Source organism: Macaca fascicularis, chromosome 3 (genome assembly GCF_037993035.2).
Source record: "Macaca fascicularis isolate 582-1 chromosome 3, T2T-MFA8v1.1".
NCBI lineage: Eukaryota > Metazoa > Chordata > Mammalia > Primates > Cercopithecidae > Macaca > Macaca fascicularis.
This window is the reverse complement of record NC_088377.1, coordinates 22,680,538-22,706,768: the sequence shown is the minus strand read 5'-3', so window position 1 is coordinate 22,706,768 and position 26,231 is coordinate 22,680,538. Positions and strand designations below refer to the sequence as shown.

General features: G+C 34.1%; 1 long non-coding RNA gene across 1 annotated transcript in view; it reads left to right on the top strand.

Annotated features, from left to right (window-relative positions):
* Nucleotides 1-2,888: 2,888 nt before the first annotated feature.
* LOC107129038 (uncharacterized) overlaps nt 2,889-26,231 on the top strand; it is a 159,482-nt gene continuing 136,139 nt past the window's right edge. Inside the window, exon 1 of the long non-coding RNA XR_001489034.3 lies at nt 2,889-3,053. This is a non-coding gene — a long non-coding RNA (uncharacterized lncRNA). The remainder of the gene's footprint in view (nt 3,054-26,231) is intronic.

Below are 26,231 nucleotides of genomic sequence, written 5' to 3'. Positions count from 1 at the left end.
ATTCAAATGCCTTCACAGGAAGGGTAAGAACCATAACTATGTGAAAAACTGAGCCATCACCTAAGTAATAATACTTTTAAAAAATTAATAAGAGTAATAAATAATCAAAAGCCTAGAGTCAACTTCCATGTCCTAATTTAAAGGTGAAGCTATAAGGAGACTTCAAAAATTCATGGAAAAAATTGACATAAAATATAAAAATAAAAAATATAAAATTTATTTCTCAACAGAAGCTCCATTAAATTCAAAACACTTTTATAAGTGATTCCAAATATTTAGTCCCTCAATAAAGAAATGAGAATCCTTGGAATTTAACCGTGTCAATGCAGTCTTCTTAAAATATTATTAAATAAATAGATGGCTGTTCTTTACATAATTTTAAAATTTTAGGAAACACAAAAATTGTCAGAAGGAACCAAATCAGGACTGTAAAGTGGATGCCTAATAATTTCTTGTCGAAATTCTCACAGTATTGCCCTTGCTTTAGGAGAAGAATAAGCAGGAATATTGTCATGGTAGTGAAGCTTTGTTGAGTGTTTCTCTGCTAAAGCTTTGGCTAACTTTCTCAAAACACTCTTATAATAAGCAGATGTCATTATCCTTGGCCCTCTGGAAACTCAACAAGTAAAATGCCTTGAGCATGCTGAAAACCTGTTGCGATGACCTTTGCTCTTGACCAGTCTGTTTTTGCTTTGACTGAACCACTTCTACTTGTTGGTAGCCATTGTTTTGATTGGACTTTGTCTTTAGGATTGTACTGGTGAAGCTTTGTTTCATCTCTTGTTATACGGTTAAAATAATTGCTTCAAGATCTTGGTCCCACTTGGTTTAAAATTTCCACTGAAAGCTCTTCTCTGGTCGGCAGCTGATCTCGGTGTAATTATTTTGGCACCTATCAAGTAGAAAATGTTCTCAATTTCAATTTTTCAGTCAGAATTATGTAAGCTGAACAAGTTGAGATATCTATGGTGTCGGCTATTTTTTCTGTTTTTGGTCATCTGTCTGCTTCAATTAGGACCAAAAAGGGATTAATTTTTTTCCTTGCAAATTGATGTAGATGTTCTGCCACTGCAAGCTTCATCTTCAACATCATCTCTTCTCTTCTTAAAGTTAGCTATCTGTTGTAAACTGCTGATTTATTGGGGGCATTTTTTCTATAAAATTTTCTCTCTCTTTTTTTTCTTCCGCAGGATAGAAAATATGGGAAAATTTCCCACTCACTTTATGAGACTTTTATAACTTTGGAATCAACTTTATGGGGACTTTACAATTCAGGAAAATTACAAGCCAATTTTATTAATGAATGCATGTAAAATCCTACATAAAACATGAAGACATCAAATGTACCAATTTATAAAAGGGAAACTGTGATGGACATTACCCAGAAACCTTTTATAAAGTATTAATGATGTCATCATTCTTCCACCTAAGGATTACTATAAATTTGTGTTTGTTCTTTCTTCAATTTTCACAGAATTCATGTTGCTCTGATAGGGCTTTTTTTCAAACCGGTGTCCTCTCCTTGGTGCCTCAAACTAGATCATATTGAGACAAGTTAGGAAAAGTTGCAACCAGCCGGGTGCGGTGGCTCACGCCTGTAATCCCAGCACTTTGGGAGGCTGAGGGGGGCAGATTGTCTGAGCTCAGGAGTTTGAAAACAGCCTGGGTAACATGGTGAAATTCCGTCTCTACTAAAATATAAAAAATTAGCCGGGCATGGTGGCAGGTACCTGTAATCCCAGCTACTTGGGAGGCTGAGGCAGGAGAATTGCTTGAACCCAGGAGGCGGAGCTTGCAGTGAGCCGAGATCACGCCACTGCACTCCATCCAGGGCGACAGAGAGAGACTCCATCTCAAAAAGAAAAAGAAAAAGAAAAGTTGCAACAAGTTAGTATAAGTTTATTTTGGTACAAAAAATGTTTAAAATTGATACTTTTTAAATAATATCTGTTTTTTATGAACATCTTGAAGAACCCTAGTTTGAGAAGGAAGAAAGAAATATTACATGGAAACATTCACTCAATTCAAAAATAATGACTATTAAGCAAAGGTTCTATGAGAAAGGTACTATTAATTTGTAACGATAAAGAGCCGATAGATCATCTTATATTTTTAAAACTGAGGGGACAACAAGAAAGTTTACCATAGAGTTATTATAGCACATTCATGAAAAAGAGAATCAGAATTTAAAAGGACAATATTGGCAAAGATTACTTATTACACTTCATGTTTGTGACCAAGATTTATCAATAGAAAAGTACTCTTATTTTGCCTAAAACTTTTTATGCTCAGAGATCTTGACTAGGTTATATTTGCAATTTTCATAAAGACAGCCAAGTAAAACATTTATGGGGAAACACTGTACTCTGGTTTCAACGTTTCAACTAAAGTCAGAAACACTATACTTCAGTAAAGTACACTTTAATTAAAATTTAAAGAATTATTGAACTCTCCCAATATCTGATCGATTAAAGTTGGCAAAAGTCAGAAAGTATTCGGCATGGAAAAGCTCCCTTTAATGGTCAGATGTAATGAGGCATTTTTTTAAGTGTTTTAGAATAACCCCTGGGAATACCATCACTAGAAATACCAACTGGAGTATTTAATGAGTAAGCAAATGCCACATTTCTGGGTACCTACAAAAAAAATCTCGCTTTCAGAGATGCACAAATTATGCATCTTATTAATGTACAGAAATAGATCTACAAATGGGCAATCCGAAAAAAGCTGAAAATCCTCAAAAAGCTAAGTTCTTAGGAGAAATGGGTATATTTCGGGCAATAGTAAATAACTCCTTAAAAGAAGTAAATCCAGTCCTCAAAGCAAAAGGGCGAGTCTGAGAGCAAGAGCCCCAGAGAAAGACGCCCGAAGGAAGTCACAGATAGAGGAAGTGACTGTGGGTTTAGATGAATGGAAAATGAACTTACCAGTTCACAGCTATGTCCTTCCCAATTTGGAAGGTTAAGGGCAGGAAGAACATGAGAAACTCTTTTGAGAAGCTGCATAAGCTGACATTGAGGATCAAGGATTTCAAAAGCTTTGAATATAAAGAGGTGAGAGGTTTTTTTTTTTGTTTTTTTTACTATTATTCTGGTCTGTTGGTTGAGCTCTGAGGTTAGCATCTTACAACACTTTAAAGTAAAACTAAAACAAACACATTGTTTTTTAAATTGGCCATATCCGGAGCCCAGAAAAATATTAAAAATAGTAACGTGTCCTTTCGGACACCTCATAAAAATTTGGGGAAGAGATATATGGAAATAGCTTTTAAACACTTGGCAAATAGAATAGGTTTCAGTTACATCAGATTATAGTTTTTAGTCTGACAGTTTGTGTATGGATATACGACGGATTAATTTTATTAAGTGTGTTGAAAGAGTTATTGAAACAACTGGTTTCAATTATTTTGTTCTCACTGAAATCTGGTTCACAAAATGGACCACTGAAATGAGAAAAATTGTTTCAGTTTATTTTAATGTGATTTCCTGAGTTGAGGGCATTTTCTACATATATATGTAGAAAGTCAAGTAGTTGCTTATGAATATAGCATTACTTTTCAATTATTCTATTAAAATAACATTATCTTAGATTTCAATAACATGTAATGTGCATGTATTACACACATGAAAAGTCAATTCACATGATCATTCACACTAAGGTGAATGAATATATCATTGTTCTCTGCATGTGATGCCCAGGGTATCACATGAAAATGTACAAATTGTCATAAATGGAATTTCCCATTACTGCCTTCTTAGCATAAAAATGATGTGGTGATTATAGTGGTAAACATAATAAAATTGTCAGAGATCTAATGTGACATATCGCTAACCATTTAAGGTACAAAATAGCTGTTGATAAGATATTTGGAAATGGATAGAGCGTGATCATAATACAGTAATTACAAATATTGCTACAAATTACAATTTTTAGAATTTAAGATATTTCATTAACACTAAACAGGCTTCAAATGCCTACTGAACTGATAAATCCCATTACCAACTGATTTGTTTCAATATGATGTGTTCATTGCTTCTATTTGGACCTATTAATAACTCACAGAGCTAAGAAGTATGGGCTTTCCTTGCATCTTTATTGTACTCAAACTCTTTATTCCCTGGAAGATAGTCAAGGTAAAACAATATTAATTTAATACCAATTTAAATTTTGCTTTATAACATTTTCAGTGTATATGAGAAGGTAATTTCTTCTTAAAATGAAATTTTAAGATTTCTAAGTTTATTATTGTTATTTCAAAAATTACGATTAAAATCATGCCATAGAAATCAAACTTAAGAATCATAATGTTCTAATACAAAAAGAAGGAAAACAAGGGAATAGGTGATTGAGCTGACCATAGAATATCATACAAGTGGAAAGTAAAAGCTCATGGCAGTGTAGAGATAGAACTTGTCAAAGCGGTTGCTGTTCTGTGTGTCATCTTCTTAAATAGATATGAGCTTGGAATTCACTTGTTAGTGATATTCATTTCTAAAACTATCACAGAACACCAAAGTTAGAAGATTAATTTGGTTGTGATCCCAAGTTCATTGAATAGCATTTTATCTTACTGTGTGTATAAGTAATATGATAATGGTGATGGTCAAAATAGAAGCCTTGCTTGATGCCATGCATGGTGCTAATAAGATAGGAGCATTATTTTATGTAATTCTAACAATCTTAGGATGTAGTTATAACTACTATATCACGCTTTTATTTATGAATTTAAGTGATATTATTAAGTAAATTTGGTCTGCAATTTTATAGATAGTACAGCTATCATAAATTAAACCAGTAAGCTCCTTGGAGTTGTAGAGTTTATTCAGGTTTAAAAGTGAGCAAAAACACACAAAAATAGTAAATGAGGACATAGAGAAAATAGTGTTTTGGAAAGATTGGGTAAGTCAACAGATGTAATAGGCAGACATTTTTCTAAAGCAGTGATATTTAAACTGATTTCTGAACTTTCGAATCAGTCATCTGCACAAAATGCTTGTGGGGATAATTTCAGGCAAATGGAACAGACTGCAGTTATCACGTTGTGAAAAATAAGTGTATATTTTTGACAAATCAAAGATACAGGGGACAGTAAGAGAAATCTAATGTCTGGATGACCAGAAGAAAAATACAGAATGTAGAATAATTTATAGTTAATGAATAGATAAAGGTTCAGAATGTTTCTATACTAATGAAATAAATGAAAACGATAAAAATATAAGAAATCCACAAAACTCTAAGCAGCATGAAACATGTAAATCTACCACTGTTATTTCTGCAGAAAGCAAAGGCAAATAGGAGATATTTTAAAAGCCAGAAACAAAAAGATAAATAATTCTAATGCTGAAAATGCTGTATACTGAGTGGAGTCTTCCACGTAATAAAAAAAATACTACCTATAATAATACCCTTTTGTAATTATGATAAAATGTATACGTTTGAAAGCCAAAAGAGAGAGGGAAGAGAACAGAGAGAGAGGATAAGAAGGAGAAGGAGGGAGAGAAAATTAGTAACCATCATAATTATACTGAAGGAAATACTAGAATGTACTGTTCAGGCAGGTGAAAAGTTAAAGATAAATATTCTATGTTTAAATAAATTTTGACTATATAAAACCAAAAGAGCAATATTATTTAAAATTTATAACATAGACCTTATTAAGGCACAGCAAAGTAATAGAATATTCTTGTGGAGGGGGAAAAGGAGACTAAAAGGGCAGTTCATTGTTTAGAGAAGAATAAAAAGTAGTCAGCAATGTAAGATTCTTATAAGTCTGAGATACTTTAATGTGTTGAAGTTCCTCATGGAACCGTTACTATTAAACGGTAATAAAATACTGTGTATAACATCGAAACAAATAGAATAGAAGCAGAAAAAACAAAAAAAGATACAGAATAAGGAAATCAAAGAGAGAAAAAATATATCATTAGAGAAACAAATAGAAAGCACTTATGTTTATATAGAATTATGTTATACACATATATGCATAAATATACATGTATATATACACACACACATATATATATATATAAATACATTAATTGGCCAATGAAAAATACTTTCAAAATGGAAAAAAATGGGAAAAAATGGAAAAAAATGGAAAAAAGTTATTTAGAAGAGAAACACTTAATCACAACCACAGGAAATTTGCAAATAAAAACAATGTAAAAGTATATTCCAATCAAACATTAACCTATATTAATGCCAGATGAACTAATTTTAAGAACAAAATACATTGCTAGAGATGAATGAAATGTTTAATATTGGTAATAAAATCAATTCCTTAAAGGTTGTAAGAAATATATAAGAAGTTTATAATACTATTTTAAAATGCAGACTCACTAATTTTCAGAAAACCAAGGGAAAATAGACAAATCTACAATTTCAGCAAAATATTTCTTAATAGCTAATAAAATAATAAAATAGTAACAAATTTCAAAATGTCAATGTATGGTTTTTGTTCATAAGTTAATGATAAATCAGTAATAAAAGATAACTAGATTGTCCTTACAAACTTGGAAATCAAACACTAAACAATCCATTACCTATAAATTCACAATAGAATTAGAAAATATCTTTAACTGAATTATACCAAAGTAATACAGGTGATGACTTGAGGAATGCACAAAAGCAGTATAAAGACAAAACTACATAGTAGTAATGACCAGTAATATGTACGCAGCATAAATGAGAACATTAATCTATCCCATCTATCTCAGAAAGTTAGGATTTAAAAAATTGACCTGTAGAATGCAGAAAGAAGGAAATGATAACGATGAAAGCAAAGTAAAGAAACAGGAGAAAACAAAGCACACAATGGAGAGAATGAATAAAACAACAAAAAAATAGTTATTTGGAATGGTTTTAAAATGTATAAAAATCTGGTGTGGTTAAATATAACCACACTTTTACCTCCCATTTTTTTCCTTCAGAAAGAACACATCTGAGGTTTTTCTTTCATGGGATTAAATTAGTGACAAGATTCTCTTTCTCCCTCCCTCTGTCTCTTTCTATCTCTCCAATACCTATGTTTTCTAACCCTGTCTTTTTCTATCTCACCAATACCTATGTTTTCTAAATGGAACTGGCACTGTTTTGTGCCTGAAACCTTCTCATTTTAAAAATGCACTGGTGATGTATCCTATCTGAGCCACTAATGCCTGGAAGCCAGATAGGAGAATGAAAAAAAAGTTATTAATTGATTGGTGGACAGTGAGTAGGGAGGAAGGAGATAGATGCGAATGTTAATTCTAGTTAATAAACATGAATTCTGGAAACAATGACAAATAGAGAATGCTTTGACCTGGCTTTGTTTCACGCAAGGGTTAGGCCTGGTTTTTCCTTTGGATGTACCTTACACTTGCTGAGCAACTGCAGTTCATAATTATTTCTCCTCCTTACAGAGAAAGGTTTAAATTAGATTCTTCATGAAGTGATTTCTAGGCCTAAAGCTCCATGAAATAAGCTAAACTCATTTTTAAGTGTGTACAGCATGTGCATGTTGAGTGTCCTCAAATTACTAGTTATATTACTATGGTCAATTATACTTGGCAATTGTGCTTAATTGAAGGTGAAAGCACATTAGGTTTTTAATTTAAAAGCCATAGGTAAAACCACTCTAAAAATCCTATTTGGATCTCAGACCTGGTGATGCTTTTCTCTATAGACTGGGATTTTATGGTACATTAACCTGTTCATTCACATAATTAGAACAATAACCGAATGAACTGTTGTATTGGGTAATACATGATAGCAATTCCATTCATCTCTACTAAGATTTAGATTATGAACATGAAACCACCTTTGAAGAAATGCAGAGAAAAATATATGCATAAAACATATGTGGTGGCTCATGCATGTAATCCCAGAACATCAAGAGGCCAGAATGGGAAGATTGCTTGAGGCCAAGAGTTCGCGATCAGCCTGAGCAATATAGTGAGATACTGTCCCTATCAAAAATAAATAAATAAATAAATAAATAATAAAATTAGCTGGGCATGGTGGCACACCTGTTATCCTAGCTACTCAAGAAGCTGAGGTGAGAGGCTTGCTTAAGCCCAGGAGTTCCAGGTTACAGCGAGCTATTATGTCACTGCACTGTAGCTTGGATGACAGAGCGAGACCCTGTCTACAAAAATAAAAATAAAAAAATGCATAGGAAATATTTTTTCCTCTTGAACACTTTCAGTAAGATTATGGTTATACAAATCATCAAAACATCAAAGACAGGAACTGTTCGTTTCTGTAGACTCCCCTTTCCTTATTTCCTGCAGCGCTCCATACTTCTACAATTTGCCACATCCTGTTTCTAAAATAGTTCTCACATCTGTCTCCTTCTCTCCAACACTGCTGGCTCACTATGGGTCAGTTTCTATGTCCAGTGTCAGGTCCCTCACATTCATCTTTCACACTGTTGATAATATCCTCTTCACCAGGTCATACCCTCGTTCAAAGGACCTCTAGTAACCTTCCGATTTTAGGCTAACTCCCCGTGCTTAGTGCCATCTCCAAGCCTTGATCCCTTTGTTTTCTGTCCTCAGATATATTTCTTACAAGCATTGCGTTTCTTTTTTTTTTAACTTTTGTTTTAAGTTTAGGGGTACATGTGAATGTTTGTTACATAGGTAAACACTTGTCACAGGGGTTTGCTGTACGTATTATTGCATCACCCACGTAGTAAGCCCAGTACCCAATAGGTATCCTTTCTGTTCCTCTCCCTCCTCCCACCCACCACCGTCAAATAGACCCCAGTTTCTGTTGTTTCCTTCTTTGTGTTCTTAAGTTCTTATCATTTAGCTCCAACTTATAAGTGAGGACATGTGGTATTTGGTTTTCTCTTCCTGAATTAGTTTGCTAAGGATAATAGCCTCCAGCTCCATCCACGTTCCCTCAAAAGACATGATCTCATTTTTTTTATGGCTGCATGGTTTTCCCATCATAATAGGTGTTAATATTGCTCAGGTTGTGACCATTATCAACCCTAGTTCTGCATATCAAGGAGAATACATGGAAAGGCAAAGATCTTGCACCAGCATATTTAATTTTATACCTGATGAGATTGTAGGATCCAGGAGAAACTCATATTAATATTTGATATGGGCCAGGCGTAGTGGCTCATGCCTGTAATTCCAGCACTTTTGGATCCCGAGGCGGGCAGATCACATGAGGTCAGGAGTTCAAGATCAGCCTGGCCAACATAGTGAAACCCCATCTCTACTAAAAATACAAAAATTAGCTGAGCATGGTGGTGCACGCCTGTAATCCAAGCTACTAGGGAGGCTGAGGCAGGAGAATCACATGAACCTGGGAGGTGGAGGTTACAGTGAGCTGAGCTTACACCGTTGTACTCCAGCCTGGGAGAGAGACCAACACTCCATCTCAAAAAACCCAACCAACAAACAAAAATACTTGATATCGTTTGGCTGTGTCCCTACCCAAATCTCATCTTGTATTTTAGCTCCCATAATTCCCACAGGTTGTGGGAGGGACCTGGTGGGAAATAATTGAATCATGGGGGCAGTTTCCATGAAACTGTTCTCATGATAGTAAGTCTCGCGAGATCTCATGGTTTTAGAAGGAGTTTCCCCATTCATTTGGCTCTCATTCTGTCTTGGCTGCCACCATGTAAGATGCGCCTTTCGCCTTCTGCCGTGATTGTGAGGCCTCCTCAGCCACGTGGAACTGTGAGTCCATTAAACCTCTTTATCTTTATAAATTACCCAGTCTCAGGTATGCCTATATCAGTGGCAGGAAAATGGACTAATACAATACTTAATATCACTACTGAAAAAAACAATGATGCCTGCTTCTGGTTAACTGTCTCATATATATTTCCATCATCTGAAAATAAGTCAAAATTACTGTAAGTCAAAACTTTCCTTGCATACTCTTTTCATCAAATGCATTCACTGAGCTCCTTAGGAGGGATGAAGTGCCTCCCAACATCTCAGAAGCAGAATAATGAAACATGTTGCTTATATGATTTTCTCCACATCCATCCCACACACATACACAAGAGAACAAAAACATCTCAGTGGTTTAACACTATATGTTTTATTTCTCATTCATGGCACACTTCAACGAAGATTGTATATTTCACATGAGTGGCAATCCCCGAAGTAATAACCTGGTTTTACAGTCTCCTTACCCCTTTGATGCCACTGTTTCCAGCATGTGACCCCCATGGTCACCACAGAAAGAGAAGAAAGAATATAAAATGTCTTTGAAGCCCAGTGGAAACTTCAGACTGAATCTGGGTATTCTATTAGGTTGGTGCAAAGGTAATTGTGATTTTCGCTATTACCTTTCATTGCAAAAACCGTAATTACTTTTCCACCAATGTGATATTATAAAGGCTTGGTATATTCATATTCTATGCAAATTTACAATATAAAATCTAAGAAAAAAATCCTCTATCAGTTTGCAAGTTTCCTCTTTCTCTTATAACAGGTTGCCACAAATGTAATAACTTTAAAGAATGTAGATTTGTCATCTCTCAGTTCTGTAGGCTAGACATCCAAGCTGGCTCAGCTGGTTTCTTTGGTCTCGGTTTCACGAGGGCAAAATCAAGCTGTTGGCTGACTTGGCTCTTTGTCAGGAGACTCTTGGAAGAACTGGCTCCTATGCTCATGCAAGTTGTTGCTCAAATCCAGTGCCCAGTGGTTGTAAAACTGCAGTCCCTGTTTCCTTAATGGCCAGCGGTCAATCTTAGCCTACAGAGACCTCCCACCTCCTCACACTTCAAAACTCTCTCACCTTCCTTTCTTCCTCTCGTCTTCTGACTTCATCTTCTGACACATCTCTCAGCCCCTCACCAAAGAAAAATTATCTGTCTTTTATGACTTCTGTGATTATGTTGAACACGTCTGAATAATTCAGAATAATGTCATTATTTTAAGGGGAGCTGATTAATCACTTTAGTTACATCTGCAAAGTCCCCTGACAGCAGTACTGAGATTTGTGTTTGGATTAATTACCTGAAAATGGGAATCTTCAGAACTCTGCTTACCACAATCAGTAACACTAACTTGAACTACAACCATACAATTTATTTATTTATAGTCACCCTAATCGTTCATAACAAAAACATACAAATATTCTATGGTTAGGCACAATGGCTCATGCCTGTAACTCCAGCACTCTTGGAGGCCGATGCTGGAGGATTGCTTGAGCCTAGAAGTTCGTGATCAGCCTGGACAACAATACGAGACCCCACCCCTTAAAAAAAATTAAAAAATACATACAGATGTTTTTAAAACAAATACAGAAGCTTAAAGTCATTAATGTAAATACACAGATTTAAGAAATACATTTAAACTTTAAAGTGATAGTCCTTGTTGAGATACATATTATTATGAAACTTGTGGATGAGTAAATAATCATAATATATGAGCAATTAGCAGGAGGCAGAATAAATCCTCTGTAGTAATATATAACAGAATTGGGGATATGATGGAAAGTCCCCTTTAATACTTACACTTTAAAGTATCAGCATCTAAAAGATAAATAGACAAAGAAAAGACAGAAAGGAAGATACTAGTAAAAATATCCAAGAATGGATCATTTAGAATCCAAGCAGAAAGGATGTTACAGTAAATAGCACATTTAAAAAAAAAAAAAAAAATCTTCAATTAAAGATAGTATTATTAAGGTATTTATTTACATACCCTATGATCATATTTTAAGAACCAAGTTTAAAGTCCAAAATAGACAGGACTTTATTTAAAAGACTCACTTTTGGAATTGGTTAAATTCCTTCAAATGTAATGTTAAAAGGTAACAGAAGAAAATGGTCCAAATAATTGAAATAAAACAATTTGTATGCATCCACTAGAAAAAAAGCAAAACAAAGCAACAACAACAACAACAAACTGTTTAAAGTTTCAATCAGCTATAATTATGTTTTACATTCATCAAATTAATGGGATAGTTGTTCAACCTATATATTTAAAAGTCTACATTTGCAGATAATGAATTATTGACTTTTTGGATATATGTAATTAATTCTATGAGTAGTAAATGCTGGGATTGAGCGAGGTGTCCAAGAGGCTTATTAGGGGTTAATACCTGTGAAAGATAAAATGAGGACAAATTGGAGCTGGAGAAAGAAATTCTTCGACCGCAATGCATATATGATACATGTAAGGAAAGGAAGAAGAGAAGAAAAGGCAAAGAGAGACTCAGACCACAGTGCAGAGGTACAACACGGAGTTCCAGAGCAAAGACTGCCTATTAGAGGAGTCCCATGTTAAAAAGTAATGGACAGACCCAGTACCAGCTCAATCATTGGCTGGGGCTTCCTTGAAGGAGTGTGGCCTCAGTTTGAAAGGTGTGTCTGATCCAGAAGTCTGTAAGAACTGAAGACTGCCAGCTAGCTACACTCCTTACATGTTCTTTTGTGAATTAGTATGTTCGTTTGTGAACAGTTATCTGAACTGTACAAATTACTCTCACCATCCATAATTTGCACACCATAAAACTTCTTTTTCATATATATGTGAGGTCCAAGATTCCTGTGGTCCTTTTTCTCTGAGGCTGGTAGGAAACCAACATAAGATAGAGGTTAGTGGAATTAACTACAGCGCTTATCAATGAGGATAACTTCAAGATTGATACTGATCATTTTCCTACAAAACCACACCTGCTACTCATAATATTTGACTTGTGGTGTAAAAATTCTCATTCCAGAGACATCAGAGCCCTGTTAACTATGCATTTCTTAGAAAGGTTACTGCACATATCCATTCACATTCACAATTATGACACAGAGAGAGAGAGAGTAAAAAGAGTAATGCAACAGGACAATCTGAGTCCAAAAGACATTCCTGCCTGGGCCCATAATGTTAATAGCAACTCTATTTCTTACTGCCTGTCGTGGTTAATTATAGTGCCAAGATGGTGATTCTTTAGTTTTGGTCCTCTGATCTCTGGCCAGGGAAAGTCCAAACAGAATACATATTTTATATTTGCCCACATATTTGCTGCTTTTGATTCTCTCTTTATTTTAACTTTTAAGTTCAGGGGCACATGTGCAGGATGTGCAGGTTTATTACATGGGTAAACATGTGTCATGGGGGTTTGTTGTACAGATTATTTCATCACCCTGGTATTAAGCCTAGTGTCCATTAGTTGTTTTTCCTCATCCTCTCCCTTCTCCCATCCTTTGCCCTCCCATAGTTCCCAGTATGCATTGTTCCCCCCATATGCCCATGTGTTCTCATCATTCAGCTCCCACTTATAAGTAAGAACATGTGGTATTTGACTTTTTTGTTCCTGTCTTAGTTTGCTAAGGATAATGTCCTCCAGCTCCATCCACATCCCTGCAAAGGAGATGATCTAATGCTTTTTTAAATGGCTCCACAGTGTTCAATGGTGTCTACTTACCACATTCTCTTTGTTCAGTCTATCATTGATGGGCATTTAGGTTGATTCCATGTCTTTGCTCTTGTGAATATTGCTGCAGTGAGTAAACATGTGCATGTGTCTTTATAATAGAACAATTTATAATCCTTGGAGTATATACACAGTAATGGGATTACTGGGTTGAATGGTACTTCTGTCTGTAGGTTTTAGAGGAATTGCCATATTGTCTTCCACAATGGTTGAACTAATTTACACTCCCACCAACAGTGTAAAAGCATTTCTTTTTCTCCACAATCTCACTAGCATCTGTTATTTTTTGACTTTTTAATAACAGCCATTCTGACTGGTGTGAGATGTTATCTCATTGTGGTTTTGATTTGCATTTCTCTAATGATCAGTGATGCTGAGCTTTTGTACATATGATTGTTGGCCACATGTATGTCTTCTTTTGAGAAGTATCTGTTTATGCCCTTTGTCCAATTTATTGGGGTTTTTTGTTTTCATAAATTTGTTTAAGTTCCTTATAGATGCTAAATATTAGACCTTTGTCAGATGCATATTTTACAAAATTTTTCTCCCATTCTGTAGTTTGTCTCTTTACTCTGTTAATAGTTTATTTTGCTGTGCAGAAGCTCCTTAGTTTAATTAGATCCCATTTGTCAATTTTTGCTTTTGTTGCAGTTACTTTTGGATTCTCATCATTTTTTTCCCATAGATTTAGATTTGAACCTGACAACAATTTGCTTCTCCTTGATTGTCTTAACGTAAGATTGTATTGTAATATAGGGCTGCTGCTGATGAATTATTCTAGCTTTTAAATGTCTGGAAATGTCTGTAATTCACCTTTAGTTTTGAAAACTATTTATGCATAGTATAGAATTTTAGGGTGACAGTTTGAATTTTTGTTGTGAGGCTAGAAATATGTGTTCTAGCTTCTTTTAAAGAGATGGCAAGCTTGCAGATGTTTTCAAGCCACCAGGGTAGATTGCATTATAGTAGAAAGTTTGTCTGTGTGTGTGTGTGTGTGTGTGTATGTGTTTGGAAGAGATTCACTAGAGTTTAGCTTAAGTAAAATCATAAGAAAGTAATGGAACTTACCTTTGTCATTAAAGGGATCAATAGTTCACTGAGCACGAGAGAGATTAAGGCCTGATTTAATTTTTTTTCTAATTTTGAAAATGAGACACCTCACCAGGCGCGGTGGCTCACACCTGTAATTCCAGCACTTTGGGAGGCCAAGGCAGGCGGATCATCTGAGATCGGGAGTTCGAGACCAGCCTGATCTACGTGGAGAAATCCCATCTCTATTAAAAATACAAAATTAGCTGGGTGTGGTGGCAGGTGCCTGTAGTCCTAGCTACTCGGGAGGCTGAGTCAGGAGAATCGCTAGAACCCAGGAGGCAAAGGTTGTGATGAACTGAGATCGCACCAGTGCACTCCAGCCTGAGCAACAAGAGTAAGACTCCATCTCAAAAAAAAAAAAAAGAAAAAAAAAAAAAAGAAAGAAAATGAGAGGCCTCAACTTAATATAGTGTAAGCGTATATTTACATCAGAGGAGAGTACTCAGATCACCCAAGTGTGAGTGAGTGCACCTTCTATTTTGTGTTCTAGATGATTCACTGACTTTAGTTTTGGGTCCTGTAATCAATTTAAGATGTAAATCTCTCACTAGATGCCAAATGTGCCGTATTTCTGATGATATTGCTTAAGAAAACATGTGAATAGTATAACTCAGGAGCAGACAATTTGCAGAAGTAATCAGCCCCTTCATAATCACTACAGGATGTCATCAACTCTCCAATTTAACATCAACTCTGAAGAGGGGAGGAGAAGAAAAATCTCCCTAGAGTATCTGAGTTTAACTAAAGATACTGTCAGTTTGTTTTATGTTGCTGTAACTGAATACCTGAGACTGGGTAATTTATAAAGAATAGAAATATGTTTCTTACAGTTGTGGAGACTGGAAAACCCCAGGTCGAAGGGCCACATCTGATGATGGCCTTCTTGCAGTGGAGACTCCCTGCAGAGTCTTGAGGCAGGGCAGGATATCACATGGTGAGAGGGCTCAGGACAGAAAAACTGGCTTTTATAACAGATCCACTGTTGTGCTAACTAACCCACTCCCCTGATAACTTATTATTCTTTCAATCCATCACTATATAAATGGACTAATCCATTCCTGAGGGTAGAGCACTCATAACCTGACCACCTCCCAAAAGTGCCACTTCCTGCACTGGGGAACAAGTTTCCAAAACACAAACTTGTGGTAGATATTAAGCTGATGCAAAAGTAGTTGTGGTTTCTGTTATCACTTTCAATGGCAAAAATACAATTACTTTTACACCAACATAATGCATTCAAACTATATCAGATGCTTAAGATTACATTTTCTTTTTCCAGGTGGAAATGAAGCTCAAAATAATCACTAGATTTATAGAAAAAAAAATTCTAATCTGAGCATACATGAGATTTTCTACTGAAAATCTTATTTTAGAAATATTAACATAAATATTTTTTATTTAGAGAATAAATATTTGAAAAGGAATGATGTTTCTTACAAGTAAAAATGAACATTCTAGAATAGTTATGAGTTGTTTTAACAGCATTTGTAAAAAATAGTGCTTTGTATTTCTGAACCAGGACTTATAATGCCAGACAAGAGGATTTCTAACAAAGGGTATCCGAATTTCACATGAATTTTGTGAAGGGTGCGTTGTGAAAGAAAGGGATCCTGACAAGACCAGGAAGACTTCAAATGAAGATTTGACTACAGAGGAAATAAAAACTAAAATGAAGAAGGACATTGGGTGTAAAGAAATAAAAAGAATGAAAGGATTTTTGCATTTAGATAATCTTCAAGGATCTTCCTATAAGAGAGCTAATCATTTCATCTGACTTTCATAAAGCCACTTGGCTTTTGTTTTAATAAGTAAAGAATGTTTCAATAAATTGTATAGATCAGTGTTTAGCACGTGTTTTTAATTTTTATCCTACCAAGATATCTTTTAAGATTTTTTTCCCAGAGTTAACTCTGCTAATGAGATTTAATGCCACAAATGTACTGTATGTTCATTTTATCTACTTTGTATTTTTATAATAAAAATTTTAAGATTTTTTTTTTTTTACCATCTCCAAAAATCTACTGAGGTCATATTGTCCCCCATTGAGAATGAATACCAGTAATCAATAATTTTATTTTTATGGTTGTTACTTTGTGCATTTTTTACTTTTAGTGTATTTTGAAGAGAATGATTTTGAGAAAATAATTAAACATAGACCAAGTCATGTTAGTTTTGTTAAAGATTACAAAAATATGCTCTACTGATTGCAGCTCAGCTGAAAATTAAGAAAGTGCTTTTATTTGCAGAGCTACTTGGAACTTAATGATGGATGAAATGCACACAAAGTAAAGTATTATTATAAAGTAATAAAATGTTCTTAGATTTAAGACTCCTTCAAGGATAAATTTCACCTCTGGCCTTACTGAGAACTCATTTTGCTAAAAATGACCACAGGTGGTCTCTGATCCTAGTATCCCTATTCACTCAATTAACCACCTGTGTAATCTTGTTTATGTCACTTAACCTTAGGGTGACTGTAAAGATTTTTATCTAAATATGAACACTCTTGAAAATGCAAGTGGGTCATTTCTACTATTTTTGGTAATATCAGCTTATCGTGGGACTGAGCACATAAATAAATTTGTGCACCGCCATCAGAAAACTAAATTGCACAAATTATTCTCTCATAGGCTCTCTAGTCTATTAATTGTAATTTGTGTCCACATATATTCTAATCCAAAACAGAGAACCAACTGACCAAAGGGCACCCAAGTTGACCCCGCTTAACAAGTATCGTTTTCATTTTAAATGAATAAAATAACTTCTGATTTTATATCAGTTTCTACAATGCTTGATTGCTAAATGTTCATTTCCAAGTAGTGTCTGATTCAATTCCTGTTGTTGTTGTTGTTGTTGTTGTTTGTTTTTTGAGATGGAGTTTCGCTCTTGTTGTCCAAACTGGAGTGCAATGGCACGATCTTGGCTCACCGCAACCTCTGCCTCCCGGGTTCAAGCAATTCTCCTGCCTCAGCCTCTCGAGTAGCTGAGATTACAGGCATGTGCCACCACACCTGGCTAATTTTGTATTTTTAGTAGAGACAGGATTTCTCCATGTTGGTCAGGCTGGTCTCGACCTCAGATGATCCACCTGCCTTGGCCTCCCAAAGTGCTGGGATTATAGGCGTGAGCCACTGCACCTGGCCTCCTGTGTGTTTTTAAATTATGTGACAGGGGAACAGAATTTGAACCATGTTTAACTTACCAAATCGGTTCTCCAGTCTCAAGATTAATGGCGTCCTTCTATGAAACTTCCATTGAAAACATTCAAGTTTGCCTCGCAATTCTTTCTAAGTGTTACGCCTTTCTGTTCTGTTATTCTATTATTAATGATAAAAGCCTACGTATGGTATCAGTGTGTAGCTCATTACTATGAATCAAGGCTAACATCCTAAACATTAGGCATGAATTATCTTTTCAACATTCCTATTTCTCTAGAGTCCTGCAAAAACTGTGGGAGAAGTGAATGTATCAATCACAAATAAAAATTTAAGGTGAAGTAAAACATTTGTACTTAAATAAAAACCCTAGTAAAGAAATTGAATGACCGTATTTGTAAACCTCAGAAATTATTTTTAAAATCATTAGAATCACACTCTCTGAATCTTATAGTTAACCAAGTCTTCATGACATAACCAAGAAGTTGAGAAATACACTTTAAAATATCACTAGGAAAGATTGCTGGCTTCCCCATTGGGCTTTCTGTGCTGTTCAGAAAGAAGTAAACTAAATCTTATTTGAACACACCTAGAGAAAATAAGACTCTATTTGAAAGTAGGAATATGGTACACAAAACAAATAGTTCAAACACCGAGTTTCAGGATGTACACACGTGAAGCTGACTTTCAAAGACCTCTTGGATTCAGAGGCCCTCTTTTTCTTATTTATCACATTGTTTAATTCTTACTCATTATGTACGTACTGTCCTAGAAAGTGAAGAAAATGACAGCTTCCAATATCTATAAATGATGATGATTACGATTGCAGAGAAATGGAAGGACATCATTATTTCCAGTAAAAAAGTTTCTATGGAAGATTTTTATTAGCCTAAATTACTTGAATCTCTACTACAAGACAAGTAAATGAACTGTGGCTAAAAAACAGGGATTGCAAAAGCATTGCCAAGCCAATGTAAAGAGCTCGATATGCTGATTGGTGCAAATTAAATTCAGTGCCTATACCTGGAGCAAAAGATGTTAATGGTCAAAAGTCTGTACAAAGATAGTTGCTACCATTCACGTCATTTTGGAATAAGGTGAAATGCTCATCCAAGAAAATAGAGATCCTGAGCAAAGAATAACATAATTGTCCATTTTACCTTTTTTTTTTTTTTTGAGATGGAGTCTTACTCTGTCACCCAGGCTAGAGTGAGGCGGCACAATCTCGGCTCACTGCAACCTCCCCCTCCCTGGTTCAACTGATTCTCCTGCCTCAGCTTCTCCAGTAGCTGGGATTACAGGTGCCCATCATCGCACCTGGCTAACTTTTGTATTTTCAGTAGAGATGGGGTTTCACCATCTTGGGGAGGCTGGTGTGGAACTCCTAATCTCGTGATCCACCCACCTCAGCCTCCCAAAGTGCTGGGATTACTGGTGTGAGCCACAGCACCAGGCCAATTTTACCTCTTAACAGTTAAAATTGTACCAGGACCAGGTATATATTATTTACATTGAGCAGAATTTGTTTATATTTATAATTTAATTGATTTTAATTATCTCTGGAGTTATGCAAGTCAGGTTTTTATAATATTCAAAATATTCCAAAAATAGATATCTAAACATTTGATTCAGTTAACGTTATAATTTAGCAAGTTCTTTCAAATATATATTTATATGTCATTCTGATTTGCAATATATGTATATATTTATATGTCATTCTGATTTGCAATATATGTATATAAATATGTATATATGATATAAATATGTATATATGATATAAATAATTGAACAAGAAAGTAAAGAATGAAATGGACTAAATTTTACATAACAGATGACATTATGGTTCTATTATTTTTTAGCTAACATTTTATCTTTAGTAAAGATGTAAAATGTCATTTCCAAGATCTTATTAAGTGAACACACCTCTCACACCAGAAGGAATTTTTTTGCCTTTCATTTGTGGTGCTTATTATTTATTTTAAATTCTATTCTAGCAACTGTTAGGAAATTCGTCTCATTTTCTTCGTAAATTCAAAATATGATGCTTGGGAACTCATAGTTCAGAAGTGGTTTAGGTCAGTTATCGAAGTTTACATTCTTCCAGTGATAATATTTAAGTATTGTCTACTAGATACATAGCTAATACTTAGGAAATAGCATATACTTAGATAATATTAGATACCTACCTAATAGATATTATGTACTAGGTAAAATACAGAGGAAATTTTCAACAATCAACACAATTTTATCTATTTTTAACACAATAAACACTGTGAACTGTGTCTGGTATTTAAGATAAAGAGTTGTATATATTTTCCTGATTAACCAATAACCATATTTAATAAAACCATTTATAGTTGTTGAAACTTTGCTGCATCTTAGTAATCACCTTTTTTCATTATTATTAATTTTTTTATGCCCAAGTCATTATCCAGCCAGTTGAGCTTTAAGATAAGGAAATCCCCTTGTTTTATTTTCTGGGAGCATGATCCCCTCTCCATTTTTGACCAGCTTTCCCACATTCCAGATACTGTGCTCACATATATTATTTTAAAACCTGAGGATGTAACGTAACTTGGCTACAGAAAACAATATACTAAGATAGTTAAATAATCTCTATTACATTATTCCCTGAATAGATTTTTGAATTATTTTTTTGCAGTGAAACTTGTTATAGATTAAATTGTGTCCTCCCAAAAGATCTTGAAGTGCGTATTCCCTGTACCTGTACATATAACCTTTTATGGAAACAGGATCTTTGCAGCTAATCAAGATAACCAACCCAATGTCACTGGTGTCCTTCTGAAACAGACAAACTTGGACACGGAGACAGACACGAAAGGGGGAAGAATGTGAAGACATACAGAGAAAAACAATAACAAGCCAAACAATGCCAGAAGCTACCAGAATGTGGAAAAGGCCTGGACCAGATTCTCCCTCACCATCCTCAGAAGGTACTAATCCTACCTACGCCTTGATTTCAGACTTCCAGCCTTCAGAACAATGAAACAATGCATTTTTCTATTGTTTACGCTACCCAGTATGTGCTACTTAGTTATGATAGTCCCAGGAATCTAATACAATCCTCCTTTGAGATTCCAGATTTTTTTCACCTCTATATAGATGTAATGTAATTGAATGTGTTTATCACAGTGTATATTTCTCTGGATATGACACCATCTTGTAAAATATAAATAACTTATACAACATAAATGACATCGTGCTAAGCGTTTTGTTCTCTGTTTTGCCCATTTTATTATTTTTCATTGAATTTTTTATTGCTCATGGCTATTTCAGAATGACTAGACATTTTGGAAGTTATCTTTTTCTTATTAAAACATTGTAATATATGCAGAAATGCTTATTAAAATTTGGAGGTTACTAACCTTTTTCCTTTAGAGTCCAGCGAATTTAGTTAGTTCTTTACCTTCATATTATCTTCCATTTAATTAAAAGATTTTATACTATCATTAATTTTATAAATTTTAGTTCATTTTAAAAATTCAGAGAACGCTCAATTTACATTCAATATTATAGCAATATTCTGGGAAGCAATATTCTGGGAAGTAGAAAACACATCTCTTATTTCTATTACTATGAAGGCAAGTAATTTATAGTTGACCACATATTAAAACTCCCATACATACTTCATGGGATGGAAAAAATATAAAATAGAGAAATGACAAAAAGGTAATTATTATATAAAATTTTAATCAAATGTAATAGCAAATAGTAGGAACTAACCAGTCATTTTGTTTTAAAAACCTAAGTGATGCCAGTATCTACAAGTCTTTAGTAATTTTCCTCCTTTTTGTCACAAAACTTCTGATGCCTTTTGAATGCTGCAAAACTATTCAAGTGAATTTCTTTCCCATTTGTATTAACAGTATTGCTTCTTTTTAAAGAAATGATTCCATTATATTCTTCGAGTACTTTTTTCAACTTATATTCAACTTATTCTCTAATGATTAAAAAATACTGCAGTATATTTATACTTTCTAAATCAATTGAGCATTTAAGCAATCTTTAGAATTTAAATATTAATACAGCTTGCTATTCCATTGATTCTTGCTAAGTGCTACTGTACCTCCTAGTAAGTCAATCAAATGCATTTATGAATTATAATATACTAATACCAGAATTGTGGCTACTTAACAGAAATCCCATCACTAGCTCAGGCTAGCTTACTTATCATACTATGTTTAGTCATAATTTTTACTTATTTCTCAACAATTTCACTAAAGAATAATTTATGTACAGTCAATTTTATCCATTGAAACTGTACAACTCAGTGTCCTGTGGTAATTTTATAAACCTCTGCAATCACCTTAATGATCAAAATCCAGTGCATTTCTGTCACTCTTCCCTCTTCCATGAATTTTGCACACCATTTTGCAATGCATCTCTTCCAAAATCCTTGGACTCAGGCAACGGCTGATCTGCTTCTTGTCACTATAGGTTAATTGCATTCTCCGTGTACTATTTTGTGTCTGGTTTCCTTTATTCCATGTAATTTAAGGATTTATCCATGCTGTGATGGGTATCAGTAGTTTGTTTCTTTTCATTGATGAGAAATATTCCATTGAAAGGACATAATGTATTTTATTCATCTGTTTATGTGTTCATGAACATTTCGGCTTTTTCCCATATTTTGCTATTGTAAATTTGCTGCTATTAATACTCATGTATATGTCTTTGTGTGGACATATGTTTTCATTTATTTTGGGTAAGTATCTAGGAGTAGAAAGGCTGTATCATGTGGTAGCAGTATATTTAAATTACTTAAGAATCTGACAAACCTTTAGCAAAGTGGTTGTTCAATTTCATATCGCTACTAATGTATGAACATTTCAGTTGCTCACAAAATATATGATCATTCTAGAGTGATCTTTTCGGTAGAATCTTGTTTTTGGTTTTAATTTAAATACTTATTATTTTAATTTTTGCTGAGCATTGTTTTCGGTGCTTAATGGACAGCTTTGCATTTGTTTTATCTAGAGCCTGTTGAAATTGCCTATTTTAGTCAGTTGTTTTCCATTTTATGATTGAATTGTAAAAGTCCTTTATATATTCTGCTTCTGAGTTATTTCTTAGATATCTGTGTTGAAAATATTTTCCCATTATGTATTTTGTGTTTGTATTTTCTTAAATTTGTCTAGCAGTTTTATTGTTTTAGGTTTTTCATTGACGATTATGATACATTTTGAGTTAATGTTGTATAGGATGTGAAAGGAAGGTCAATGTTCTTTATATTTCACATAGATAGATCCTATGAAGATACAGAGTTATCCAAAAAGTATGTTCAGAAATATTTTCTTTTCCCTTTAACTAGCACCTTTGTTGAAAAACAATTGGCCATTTTGTTTGAGTCCATTTCTATATTCTCTATTGTGTTCTGGATATTATGATGTCTTGATTACTGGAACACTATTGCAAGTAGTAAATCCTCCAATATCTTTCTTCACTTAAAAATTTGCTCTAGGTAGCTGTATTATCACTCACATCCAAAACAACCTATTTTTTTTTTCAGTATTGCTTTGAATCTGTTATCAATTGATCACTTTTGTGGAAATTGCCATTTTAATTATCTTAAATATTTCAATCCATGAACATGGTTTATTTCATCATTTCTTTGGGACTTCTTCAATTCCTATCAACAATACTGTGCAGTTTTCAGTTAAAGATCTTTTATGTCCTTTATTCAATATAAACCAAAATATTATATGTTGCCACAATTGTAAATACAATTTTTAAAAATGATTCCATGACATATAATGGAATGTTATTTGCATCCACCTATATAATTCACTGAAACCTACAGTGTGCAGCCTGCATGGTACAGAAAGGAGTACAGGCTTTGTAGTCTGACAGATTTAACTCAATTCTGAAAAGTATTATGTGTACATTTTATTCAACTCTAAAATTATTATGATGATAATATGTGATTCAGTTAATTGTGAGGATTAAAGCAGATTTCATAGTATACAAAGAACACCACTATATTTTATATCTCTAAATGCAATTACAGAAAATCTTTCCTTTATAACTTTCAGAGTATATAAATGCACTTTCTTTTTCTATTTCATTAAACAACTCTCAACCCTGCCAATACACTTTCTCTTTTCACACCCTATATATGCTTTCTTATCACTGTTAGAAAAAAATCGGATAACTATCCAAAAAGCTGGAGAAATACTCCCTTTGGTCTTTGATTCATATATAATACATTTTTTTCCAATTTCATTTCTACTGCAGATATTCTAAGCAAGTATTTTTAAATAATTTTAAAAAATTGATTTTAATGCCAGTAGATTATGAAACCAAGAAGTATAAAAGACAAATCATAATACATATGATAGAAACTAAACCCTAGCCCTTTACATCAATTGTTGATAGGAAAAATAAAACATTCTTACTGATTTTATAAATGGTGTTCTTTGAAGCAACAATGAATTGAACCATTAAAAAGGAAACACTCCATTAAACTGAAAAACAAACAGTAAATGTGAAAACCAATATCTAAGGAAAACACATTTTCTAACCTCTGCTTTTATACCTCCTTTTTTGCCTTTGATGGATGATGAAAAGCTCAATTGTAAATATAAACAACACAGAGATCACAATGCTAGCATATCAATCTATTTTGCATACCGGAAGAGGATACAAATAAAATAAATAAAATATATGAGATGCTGCCCAAATGGAAAATGGGAAGACTGAGACAAGCAATATCATTGAGTCTATTATTATACAACTAACTCCTTTTCTAGTGGCAAATGAGACATTTGTTTTATAATCATTCCATTCACTTAGCAAATGGATGCTAAAATATGATCTGAGACTGGTCATAATATTTTATCATTAGTTTCTAAGTCTTTACTGGATTCTTCTTCAGCTTCTTCAAATCCTGGACCGTGTGTGTGTGTGTGTGTGTGTGTGTGTGTGTGTGTGTGTGTGTGTCTGTGTGTGTCTGTGTGCATGCATTGGCTCCATGATAAATGGCGTTGAGCTTATTCAGGGCCCCCACCCTACTCAGGTCAGAGGCAATGAGATGAGAATTAAAGGAGTGTTCACCTACATCTGTGGGCTGCAGCTCACACTTGTGGGTACCAGCTTGTTCTTGCTCTGGCCATCCATATGTGTTATCTTCCTGTCCCAAATGCTTGTCCTATGATATTTGAGCTTTACCATCAATCAGGCAGGAAGACAACATCCTTACAAAGACTGCTTAACTGGCTCTCACAATTGCCTGGGGTTAAATCCCCCTACAAATCCCTTACTAAACTCTGCCTGAGACACCTTACTTAGCTAATCGTATCCAAGAAAATAAGCAATCATAAATAAATGTATAACTTTTTTTCTATGTCATTATCGAATAGACCTTAAAACCTTTTATAATAATTAAATGATGATTCTTATGGGTATAAATCTATTAAGATGTAAAAGAAAGCAGAAATTGTTCTTCAGTAATGTAGACATTTGACAAAAATTGTATAAGGCCTGATACACATATGAATGGTAACTTTATCCAAAAAGTTAATAGTTCCATTTAACAGATTAACTAGAGCTTATTGACAAAGTCTTAAGAATCAAACTTTGAGTGGTCATAGAAAATATATATCTTTTCTTTTCGCTTTTCAAATAAAGTGTTATCCATTTCTGTCCTCGTTTTCCCTGGAGAAAAAAAAAATTGTTTTGATTTTATATTGAAAATGAAAGAGGCACGCTGGAAAACAATTATTTTTGACATGCTTTACTCTCAAAAAGAATTCCGACTTTGGTAGCACTGAATCTTATCAGAACTGTTCCCTGTAGAAGGCTAAACTATGAAATTGAGCCATGATTTTGAAACTCTAGGTTTGAGGAAATATGATATAAGGAAGCCTCTAAATATTCCTTTGCTAAGACGTACTTTTACTCTGTGTCCTAGTTTCACTAACTGAACCAAAAATAAAAACCCAGTAGAATAAACTGTTTCAGGTAAGAAGCTCTTCAACCACCTTTCAATACAGCTAAAGAAACTAACTAAGGTTATTAACTTATACCACTAATAAGTCAGTCCTAAAAACTTAGAAACTTGGCTCAACTTGGAAATTGTAGGAAAAGAAACAGATGAAAACCACAGAAGAGAGTTATCTTCCTTTCTCTTCATTTCTCTCTTCAGCCTCTACACACTTATCCCACACTGTTCTGAACTGCAGGATAAAATTCTTTTTCCAAACTATAATAAAAAGTAGGCTAAAGTAACCCTCTAAAATGGAAGATTACTACTGAGAAAAGTATTGATCACAGGAGGAATGTATTTAATATGAGGAGGAAAAGGCATTAAATTTAGCCGGTTACATTAGTAAATTTAAGAGACAGTGCAGTTAAACCATGCCTTGAAAGTAAAACATACAAAAAGGAAATCAATGATGTGCAGTGGATTTTATTCTTTTAATGACAATAATAAAGATCATCAGGGGACGCTTACTATTCAGAACAAATAAAGTTAAGTGTTTCAATCAAAATTGTAGTGTACATACCAGATTTCCCAGTTGTCTTGAAATCAGAACCCTCAAGGTAAGCTTTTAGCATTGCAGTGACAACATGCAT